The following is a 12,084-nucleotide window of genomic DNA, read 5'->3' on the forward strand; positions in this document are numbered from 1 at the left end:
TAATACTTTATATATTATGTTGCAATGAAGAATATTCAGATGTTTTTATTGAGACCTAGAGGGAAAAGGATACTATGATGGAAAGATGTATTCAAAAAGATGAGAGAGAAAGAGAGAGAGAGGGAGAGAAAGAGGGGGGGGGGGGATTAGCAGATGGATTGGAAATGCAGGAAGTATTTCTCTGTGGCAACATACAATGTAAACATCTGCACCTATTGTATTTCTTTTATATCTCACATGAATAGACTTTATCCCATCCAGAAATAGAAGTAGTCTCAATTTGAAGTCACTTTTCGATTAGATTTCAGATACATTATAGCAGTCACAAAACATGACTCTCAAAATTTTTGTCAGTTAGATTTGTTTTTATCATAGGTCAATCGTAATCAGCTTTTTAAATGAGCTGTATTTTTCTTTCTCTTTCGTATTATGTGCAGGAAGAGGGCTATTCTTGGCAAACAGCTGTAGATTATTAGATGAACTTTATATACAATGATGTAAGTACTTGATTAAAAATTGAACTATAAACCCTATATAATGTCATTAAAAGAAAAATCCAATCTCAAATAGGTACTTTCATATTCACTTGGTCACAGAAATTTCCTGGGATTCTGTGATGATATACCCTTTCATAAACCCAATTATGCGGATAATATCCACATAATTTGGTCGTCAAATTGGAGCGGGACCACAGTTATCCGCATTATTCGGATGCTGCAATTATCCGCATAATAGCAGCATCGGGACCAGATTTTTACTTTATGAACGCATTTCCAAAGTAATGCGGATAATTGCCATGGCGCGGTCACAAGGTCACCCTTTTCCAACACAACGCCATCAGAGGGGTTGTGTGCAGTTGCCATGGCAATTATCCGCCCTGTTCAGGTCGGGCGCTCGTAAAAAATATTGCGGATGTTTTTTGGAGTTTGTGAATGCAATTTTTATTGAATCATCTGCATTACTCTTTGGCGGGTAATTGGAGGATGGGTTTGTGAAAGGGGTTAGACCGATAGATAATTCTATTCAGAGCAGAAAAATCACATGAATTTTGCCAGTATGAAAGCAAATTGCTCATAAAAGTTTTCACAGGAATTTCTCCAATTCAGCCTTTACAAATCATTAGCTCATTATTAGATATTTTCACTAAACCTTTAATATAAATCTCTGATTTGTTTATTTTACCTTGGTGTTAAGGTGGACTTCCCCATTTATAGCTGTGCATTCATGTCCATTTTCAACTCAGAAGCACAAACATGAGTCATTTGTATTAATCTAGAGCTGTTTCTGTGAAAATGTGTTAACATTATGTGGACTACACCTTTGAGAACTAGGTGACTTCCAATCATCAGGATTTGGGGATTTTTTTCATAATGTCAATCATGATTGTATGAAACATGGCAAGCCCACAAGTTCCTTCTTTCAACAGAACATATTCATCAAGGACGTATACCGTATTTTTTTCATGATTCTTGAATACACATAAATTGTACTGAATATAAAACAGTGATGTTTCATGTAATAAAGCTTCCTCTCATTTGCTCAGTCTTTAAAGAAAATTTTCAATCTCCTCTTCCAATAACAGTTAATATTTCTGTTTGACCTCTGTGCTCAGCTGAAAAATCAATAACAGAAAGTTATGAAATACTTTGTGCATGAAAACAGATGCGATGATAGTTGCAAGCTAAGATCTGCAGGATCGGACTGAAAATAAACACACTCATCAATATTTTTTTTTAATTCAGAAAAATATTCACCGTAATACTAATAATTCACATCAATAATTGCTGTTTTTCTCAAGTTTTTTGTTGTTGAGTGTTTGTTAAGAGACTAGCAGTGCTTCTGTGACAGGTATAACTCCTGACAAACAAGCTGTGATCAGCATAATGGAAAATGCATTTGTGTGCCTTTTCTGCCTGAAATGCACACACTCTGGTAAAATGACTCATGCTTTGAGGCAACAGCCTGTCTTGATGGTGGATTAGAAAGAAGGCCTTATTCAAACCGCAGGTGATTTTATGTTCATGCGAAACATGATTACAAACATTATTTTAGATATGGTATCAATAAAGTCAAGACAAATTTTTTGTTTAAACTAAATTGATGACACCTGTGAAATAGTTATTTGGTAATTGATGTAGTTCTAATTTTCATATTATCTTTGATGAAGGCTTACAATTTAAGTAATGTATACATCTACACATTCGTATCATATGGCCTAATTCATAGTTTCATGTTATACCCATGGATAGACATGAATTAGATAAATTATGAATTAAATAAATTATTTATTCTTCCTTGAGTTGTTTTCAAAAGTCTGTTCATTTTGTGTAACATGGCATTTTAATATGTATCCTTTTGTGCAGCAGCAGCATCATGAATAGGTCTAGACATCCAACACTAATCTTGTATAATTTAACTATTACTGTATATTTCTGTAATAAATCATTTTGATATACTAGTAACCAACACAGGGATAGTACATGTGATTTAGGAACCTACCTGTAGTGTTAATTGACAATCCTGAACTTTATTATGATTAAAATCTTGAGCATGGATGACCTAAGTGTGGCAACAAATTGTGTCAGCCTCTATCCTCTATCATTATGAAAGGGTAATGTTTAAAATCAGTGACTATCTATGTTTTGGAACATTTGAAATTGCAAGTGTGAACATAGCAAGGTTTTGTTCACACAGCTGTGTAACATGCTCGCAGCCTGGCACAGAGTGAAGAATATTTGATTAATAATGCTGTATCACTCCTGGGGATTTTCTCAGCATTTCACACCTGGGTATGGGGGGTAGAGGCTCTGATTTTATTTGATTTTGAGATATTGGCAGGTTTATGGGATGAATTGTCATCCAAATGAAATATATTGAATCTAAACCCAAGACCTGAAAGCCTTGTCAGTAGTATTGGTCAGCTGTTTACAAGGATTTTGATTGATGATGATGGAACAGGGGAAGCAGGGATAGCAGTTTTCTTCTTGAGATGAAATAGAATAATGAAAATCATAATCTTTGTCTGGATTAGTAGACCTGTGAACAATCTGCAGGAATGCTCACACGAGTCAATGGGTATGATTTGGTCCATCTTTGCATTCTGAGTTCCATGGTAATAACACCATGACATTAACACTAACACCTGTATTATCCATTACACGCAAGTATTAAAATTGCAATTGAGATATACATTCAGAGCTTTTTTATTGATTGAAAATGAATGAATATGCCTACATGTTGATGCCTAACTTCAAAATAATTATAAAAACAAAGAATCTTTTCATAGTTTGTAAATGCAATTTTTCTGTTATATGTTGTTCATAGGATAATGTCCAATATTATATCATATTTTTGTTTGTTAATATACCTGCAAATTGTTAGGAGCCAGCAATCAATGTATGAAAGGCCTTTGTTACCACAACTTGATTTAGTATACTTGTAGCATAAATGTTCCTATTTTGTAACTGATAATGAAGGCTGATTATCTGAAAGTTGAAGTATTTGCTGTTGTATATCTTTGTTCTTTTGGTTTTATGCGTAAATTTTGAAGGAATATATCAGTGATCTAAATCATAGTTCTTAAAATGTCTATCATGAAGGTGAAAATTGTGTCTACAGGCCTAGGCAAATAGGGCCTTACTGAGTGTGCTTATTTCTCTTCTGTGAAGATTGAAATGATACAATAGTAAACCATTTCCTGAATAAGCCTTCCATCCAACTTATACAGGTAACTCTGCCTAAGTTGACCATCCATTGTCAAATAATCACTCAAGTTGAAGCAAATTTTAGACCAGATTTATTAAATTAAAAATATAATGTGTTATAGGCCTACACCTCTTCTAAGTCAAACTGATATCTCTGGTCCCAAGAGATTTGACTTATTCGAGTTACCTGTAAATAAAAAATTTTGTTTGATAAAAGATTTTCCACTTCCTAAAAAAAAATAAAAGGGGTTTTGATCTATAAGGGCAAACGTCATGAAGATTCTACATTGTATGGTCACATAGTTATGAGTGAATAGTACTGAATACCATAATACTAGATGAAATAAGTGCCTAAGCATATTGATTCTGTTCCCACATATTTTTTACACTATTGTTCCATTCTTGTTGCAGGATTTATAACTTGTTTTGTAATAAATACAGGATATTGAATCCCAATTTATTCAGAGATATATCAAATTTACAATGGCTGCGCAAAGGTCAATAATGCAAGCACACCCATTACAGAATTCTGTAGACTAGTATGGACTGTACATTGAACACTGTACTATAAAAAGCCTATTGACTAGAAACCCAGCATGTGTGTTGAATGTGTGTGCATAAAGCAGCAGGGACTATAATGGAACCTACAGCCTTTCCACTGCTTTCCTGTTTACCAGAGCTGGCTGTATCCTGTGTAACTGTTAGGGACCATCTCAACAGTGTCTACATACATAATATAATGAAAGAGTACGAAACCACATATGCTTATGTTTTTACTTTATATTTGATTTTAATCAAAGCCGGATGCATGTATTTCATTTCATGGAAATATATCTCATTTCATCAATGTTCAAATGGGGGAAAGTAGCTTCTAAATATCATATCTTCAATGTGAAACTAGGCCTACATTGTATATTGTTATCAGCATAAAATGGAGATCGAAATAATTGTAAAAAAAGATTTTGTTGAAATGAAGGAAAAAAAAGAGTTGTTGTTCCTTATAATTTGTTTCAGAAATCACTACAATCAAAAGGAGTTGAAAAGAAAAAGTTTTTTTAATTTAACAAATCCACAATATGATAGTAGACCTACATTCTTACCAGAATAAATTGGAAATTATATTTTAAAAAGAAGATGCATTATCGAAATGAAAGAATATGGGCGTATGAACAGAAAAGAAAAAAAGAAAGTTGCTGTTGCTTCTCATTTTGCTACAGAAGTACCTTGTGAAAATAGTCAAGTTTGACCTATCGCCAATAATCACAAATCGCAGGCCTAAGTGTATTGAAGTTTTTGCATGATCATAGCACCTTCCATATTTATAATCAATCACTAAATGGGAAATCAAGATCAATATTACATGAACATTTTGTTTGGAACACTGATCAGAATCCAGTCAAAAGTGTTCTTTTATATTTGTTGTCCATCAAAAACCTTTGTCTTTGATATGGGTCCCAGGAGTTGGAGGAAATGGCAATCTTGGTAACTTTCAGTCCGAATTACTTTATGTCAATTTTATATTCATTGACACTACAAAAAAAGTTAAAACCAACATGCTATTCTGTGCAAATGTAACTGCTACAATATGGGAACAATAGATAACCAATCATAAAATTTTTATATCAAATCCAATGGCAGTTTATGGGGGCTATCTAAAATTATACTTTGTTGTTAATATTGATATTTTAGCAAATTACATTTTGCCTTAGGCTTAAATTGTCTGTTGTTGTATTAAGGCCTACATCATACATTTACATGTAGACTCTATATTATTTCCTTTAACAGTAGTTCAATGTACATTTAGGACATATCATTTCCATACCAAACCATTGTTAACCTTCATATTTTTTGTCGGATCACTTTGCTATGTGTTGCTGGTAGTAGTTGTATCATGTTCACGTGTGTGACTAAAATTAAATTACAATCTTGACTTTGATTATGTATAAATCTAACATTTTTAAAGATTTGATAGTTCAAAGGTTATATAGCATTGACATGTTTAGTCAGCTATTTTTTGGAAATATTTTTGTTGTCTCCAATATGCAGGTTCAAGGTTAGAGGTCAAAAGAAGTGGGTCACATGTGTGACCTTGGACAAAAAACCTGATTTTGAAAGTTTAATTTCATTTTGAAATTCCTGTGAATTTTAAGTCATAATTAATTATAGATATCGAAAATCCTTAGATTTATAACTAATTAAAGTCAAGGTTTGTCATAATTTCGGTCACACAGGTGAGTAAGAATGGCCCTGCACTGGATCATTCTGCCATAGTCAAACATTATGGAATTCTGAAAGTCCATTGTTTTGTGCACCATAAGTCAAATTCCTCCTTCGTTGAAGTTATTTCAAGACTCCTAATGTATTTGAGTCATGTGATTTGTGACATGGCCCCATGGTGCATTCAAGAATTTTGAGGCAGACCTTGCTCTCAGAATTCAATAATGAACTAGTATAATAGGCCTACATGGATATAAAAGCTATGAAATTTAGTAATCACATTTCCCCCCTACCCATATGTTTGCTAAAACAACATGGGAACATGTTTCAATTTAACCAATCGGAATGGATTTTGAAATAATTTTATAAAGAAAAAAGAAGAAAATTACCATATTCTTTGTGCACCATTGTTTGGATGATATACTGCTAGAAGTCTCTTTTTTTGTGGGGGGGAATGTGATTATGTTGATCATTGGCTTTAAATAAATTTGTATATCCTTGCTCACCACATGTGATTGAATACTGTGCAAAAATATTGATTTGATTTGTGTCAGTATACCGTAATTATAAAAGCACATTTAATGGTGTCCACACTGCCACACATGCAATTCAATTAAAAAAAAAGCATGTTCTAGGTCTCTAGGCCCATAACATGTACCATGTCTGCCCTTTTACAATTGATGATGATTTGCAATTTTAAATTGGAAAGTAATTGCTCTGGATATACATGTAGCTGGTTGTTGGGTGCATTGTTTGGATTTATGCATATTGTTGTAGCAGTGTGAACAGTGTCTCACAAAGGGAACTCATTTAAGCAGACCCTGTACATGTATTGTTGCAAACTAATCAATTCATCAATATATTAACAATGAATTCTGAGTAAATACACAGTACAGTGAGGAAATACCCTTTTGTTCCTGACGTTTCTGTAATGATGGCAGATTTTGTGGTGTGTTATTACAGAGTCAAGAGGCAAATTCCACACCTGTTTCATAACGGTACACATTTTGTATCTGTTGTATCGTTCTCATTAGAATTACTTGATTTTATCAACATTAATTCTCTCCCACGCTGAGCTCAGAGTAAAATAATGCACTGCCTTATTCCACCATTGTTTCAAGGGTTTGTTTTCTGATTGCTATCTGAATATTCAAAATTGGCAATCAGATTTTGCCTTTCGTCGCTGATATGCCTACATGTCAACCCCTGTACAGTTGGATAGTACAGAGTTGGAGATAAATTAACATTTGCAAAGTTGAATTAAAACACCAAATTAAAAGCCTGATTTCATTTATTTAAATAGATAAAAGTGTTCTCAGTTCCTCTTTTTATTTTGTAAAAAAAAAATCATTAAAACAAAATTCTGTAGGCCTATATGCCTATATTTGTTTGTCAATAGGCAGGTCCAGTGTTTGATGTATGGGGTGTAATTCAAAATTCAATTTACCGGTAGATATATCCTTTCTTTTTTTTCTCTCTCTACCTGATTCATTATTCAAAAGGAAAAGGGTGGAGAAGGGGGGCTGGGGGGATTGCATTTGTGGCTCCTCTCTACAGAGAGGGGATACTGGGAATGTGTTTGAACGGGAAGTTGGTAAGAATAAAATGTTGCCAGGATTGCAACATCGATATGATTGACAATTGTTAGGATGCATCTAATATTAACTTAGCTTACCCTGATTTCTACTTCAAGATCAGATCACTTTCAGTTTCATTATGATTGTGTGAATTAAAGCAGTCATTTGTACAATGCAATTTTCATGACATAAATATATTTTTTTTAAATAGAAATCATGAATGACCGATTGTTAGCAGACCAGCCAATCTCTAATACCCCTTTCAAAAACCCAATTAAAATGAATTAGGCGGCTAATAGCAGCATAATTTGGTCGTAAAATTGGAGGACAAGAGTTATCCGCATTACTCTGATGCTGCTATTATCCGCATAATAGCATCGGGATAAGATTTTTAGTTTATGAACGCATTTCCAAATAATACGGATAATTGCCATGGTGCGGTCACAAGGTCACCCTTTTCCAACACAACCGCATCAGAGGGGGCGTGTCCAGTTGTCATGGCGATTATCCGCCTTTTTCAGGACGGGCGCTCGTAAAAATAATGCGGCTTATTTTCGGAGTTTATGAACGCAATTTTTATTGAATTATCCGCATTACTCTTAGGCGGCTAATTGGAGGATAGGTTTATGAAAAGGGTATAACTTTGGGGTCGACATCGTGCACAGGTGCAGGCAGCACACAGTGCTCGTTTACTGTCAGTGACTGTGATGCTTCAAAAATGAAAACCATGTGGCAAAAGTGGAGGAAGAATTCACCGAAAATGGTCAAAAATTCGCAAAGAAATATGCGGCAAATTTCTTTCCCACCTCCTAGACCTGGGTAAACAGCATAATTTTATGCAAACCAGCACAGCATAATCACATGCATGCACTAGTGTGCGCGAGAAATGTCGACTTTTTCCTATGAGGCATTGCGAACTCAGGCCTGTCCGATACAACCAATAAGTGGCACAACATACTGTGAATCTCCCAAATTACATGGGAAAAAATGCAACATTTCATCAGTATAGATTTGTTAAATTATCAAAGTAGAAAAAAATAACATTCTGATGCACATCCATACAGTGTATTAGAACTCTTGTCTGAAAATGGGGTTATGTGGTAATACTCATATTACAGAGTAGACTATTGTATTAAATACAAAGAAATGTGATGATGCTGGACTTGCAGTTGGATAAGATGACTGAGCAAACTTACAGTGGACAAAAAGAAAAGAAAGAAAGGCTTGTTATTCTGCTAACATCCCAAGTGTGAATTACTTGATTCTGAGAAGCCAGGGGGGCTTATCGGGTTTCCTGCTTCAGAAGTTCAATGTGTTTTGATGTTATGGCCATTAGTCTGGCTGGCTATCTGATCATAGTCTTTGTTTGTTGATGAAAGGAAATTTTATAGTAGTGTATAATCCCTTAATGGTGAGGATGTGAAGGGATTAAAAGCTTAGATGATAAAAAGTCTGATCTTTTCTTCAAGCTGTGAAGAGTAGAGGTAGTGAATGGATATAATCTGTGGTCAGTATATGCGTTTCTTTGGAGATGGCATTGAGTTGTTATGGTCAATGGTCAGCAAATCTCTTGTCTTTATTAGTAAGAAATACCCGTTTGCACCAGGTTTTCTTGTTATTATTTGCATGGGATAATAAAACATCGCTTGTGAAATATCAAGATGACACAATTTTTTTTTTTTTTTTTTAATCTGTAGACAGGATTAGGATTTGAGTCAAGAATAGGATATTCCTTAACAGAAACAAAGTAAAATTACTTTCTTTATAATCCTTCAAAATATTAGCCATTCATTTTTCCCTTGTGGTTCAGAATAAGGTTAACGATATCACATTTATTTTTCATTTGCTTTGAGGTATTGGGGTTGTAAGCATAGGCAAGTTATCATTTGAATTTTGACTTGCAACAGTTTCAACATGCATTATCGAATATCAATCTACATAGGCAAGCATGGACCATTTTTTTTATTCCTGTGCTTTATTGAAGTAATCCACAACCAGTGTCTGTTTATAGCCCTTTCTAACAAGCTTATATCCTTGGTTTGTGATTATGAAATGAATATAAACTGGACTGGAAGTGAATGGATGATTCAATCTGCTCTTCAGTCTACACAGGATGGATTAATTACCGTCCAGGCATGGCAATCTTCTCCCTTATGTTCATTCTCTACAGTTTAGACATGGCCCATCATTTGTTAGATCAGGCTTATCTCACAGCCTGCAACATGCTTCTACTACATACAAGAAGCCTGTTTGTTCTGTTCCATATGTTCAAAACCCTCTCCACATGCAAGACGAGTTGAGCGAAATGCCAATGTAGCCTGAATTGCTGCATCTTTTATGTTGATGAACATATGGTTACAAATTTGCATTGATATTTTTGTATATTTATAATATTGCTCACATTCCCGATAGAGTTTATTGCATTGAATGTGAATTCAATGCAATAAAAAGAAATGCCATCTTAGGCATATAAAATTTATAGAACTTCCATGAATCAATCCCCAAGTAGGCTTATGCTTTCTTCTTCTGTCTTATTAGAAATTTATGAGAAAAAAATGATTTGGATAGGTAGGCATTAACAATTAGGTATTGCATTTTCACATCACTTCAAATGTCTTTGAGGATGTTATTTACAATCACAAGATTGATCATATTGATGTTTCAGGTGTTTTGTCTCCTAGGACATCTGGGGCCTGTTGCAGAAACAGTTGCGTTTAAACGCAGGTCAAAATATCAAGCGCAAGTTCTGCATACGGGTGTTTTATTGGCTGTAAATCAAGTTGCACAAGATTTTTTTTACTTGTTTGATCGCAACTCTTTCCGCAACGGGGCCCCAGCTCCCCTTCTGATTCCAGCACAAAATAATAACCTTGTGAACACCATGTTTGGTGTTTACTCTGGCAAAGAGGAGTTATAACCGCCATTTTAGTGTGGGCTAAGCCAAATGATGATGACTTGTGGAAGGACACCATTAGGAGCCCATCCATAGTCGTCTTCACATTACTAGTGTAGTGTGTTTTGGCCATGTCAAAGGGGGTGTGGTTGGCAAGTTGTAAGCCAAAACCTTTCATCAGGCTGCAAACTGTTGTCTTCAATTCATTTCAGTTTATTTCATTCACAACAGTAAAAAGACATAAATATAACATAACAAAATGCATGAAGTAAATATATAATATACTGCACTAAACATAATATACACAAATTATTGTGGATGGGGACACCTATGGAAGAACAGGTCTTATTTTAGCTGCCCCTGAGATATAAAGGGTATATAGACATCATACAGATTTTTTTTTAATGAAGAAATGACAAAGAACGTAATAAATCTGTTATAGAACTTCCATGATCAAACATGTTCTAGTAATGTAGGACTGTTAACAATTTCTGTTTCATTTCAAGCACATATGCTCTGCTTGTATTTCCTTTTTTGTACACAAATTTTGATGACAATTTGTTTTTGTTGTTTTCAGACTTGGAATAGGACAAATTTATAATTACATCAATGGATGAAATGAAATGAGGTGCAAAACAAAACTTGCTAAGTTGATCCCTTTATATGAAGCCATACTGTGCTTGTGTTAAAGGTGATCCCTGACATGTTATATGACTGCATGGAGCGAAGGCAGTTGTTCATAGTCCTCAAAGTGTAGTTAGCTCCATATGGCAAGTTTTTAAAGCAACCACTCAAGCATTCTGTGAACTAATATAAAAAAATCATTTAATAGGCCCACTCGCTAAGTAATGTTCAATGTATAATTCATTTTGTTTTGAGATCCTTGAATTTATACCGATGATCAAATTTCATCAATTTCATTCATTCAAATTTATGAAGCAACAAAATAAAAGCACTAACAGATCATGATGTTTGTTAAAAGCCACACCCACGGCAAGAGGAGTAAACGGAATTGAATCAAGTGCATTATATCATAGAAATTTTGTAATTGGAATATTGATACCGTAATCAATATGTTTACATTAATGATGCACATGAAAGGACATGTGAAATGTAATAAGTAAACAATTTTCTTGATATAACTTAAATTATACTTCATGTTATTGTTAATGATAATATGGCCATTAAAGTGCATTTAGACCTACAGGCTACATGCTTGTACATGTAGGTTACCTACAAGCATTTCACATGAAAAATGGCTTGGACCTTTCTTACATTTTTTTTTCCTTGGAGAAGGCAATGCAAACATGCATGTACATGTAGGCCTACAGGTTGATATGACATTTGCTCCTGAGACATTTCTAGAGTATTAAAGAGTTAGGATTGTAATGAGAGTTTTGGACCAAAATAGTGCAGAGATAAGCATTTAAGTTTTATTTATACCCCTTTCATAAACCCAATTATGCGGCTAATAGCAGCATAATTTGGTTGTAAAATTGGAGGAGGACCAGAGTTATCCGCATTATTTTGATGCTGCTATTATCCGCATAATAGCAGCATAGGGACAAGATTTTGAGTTTATGAACGCATTTCCAAATAATGCGGATGATTGCCATGGTGCGGTCACAAGGTCACCCTTTTTCAACACAACCGCATCGGAGGGGCGTGTCCTGTTGTCATGACGATTATCCGC

General features: G+C 34.5%; 1 protein-coding gene across 1 annotated transcript in view; it reads left to right on the forward strand.

Moving 5' to 3' along the window:
• Window positions 1-442: 442 nt before the first annotated feature.
• Window positions 443-12,084, forward strand: part of LOC121407764 (ankyrin repeat domain-containing protein 12-like) — a 46,562-nt gene continuing 34,920 nt past the window's right edge. Inside the window, exon 1 of the mRNA XM_041598960.1 lies at window positions 443-497. The gene's annotated coding sequence lies outside the window, so the exon portion shown is untranslated. The remainder of the gene's footprint in view (window positions 498-12,084) is intronic.

This window comes from Lytechinus variegatus, chromosome 2 (genome assembly GCF_018143015.1).
Source record: "Lytechinus variegatus isolate NC3 chromosome 2, Lvar_3.0, whole genome shotgun sequence".
Classification (NCBI taxonomy): Eukaryota; Metazoa; Echinodermata; class Echinoidea; order Temnopleuroida; family Toxopneustidae; genus Lytechinus; species Lytechinus variegatus.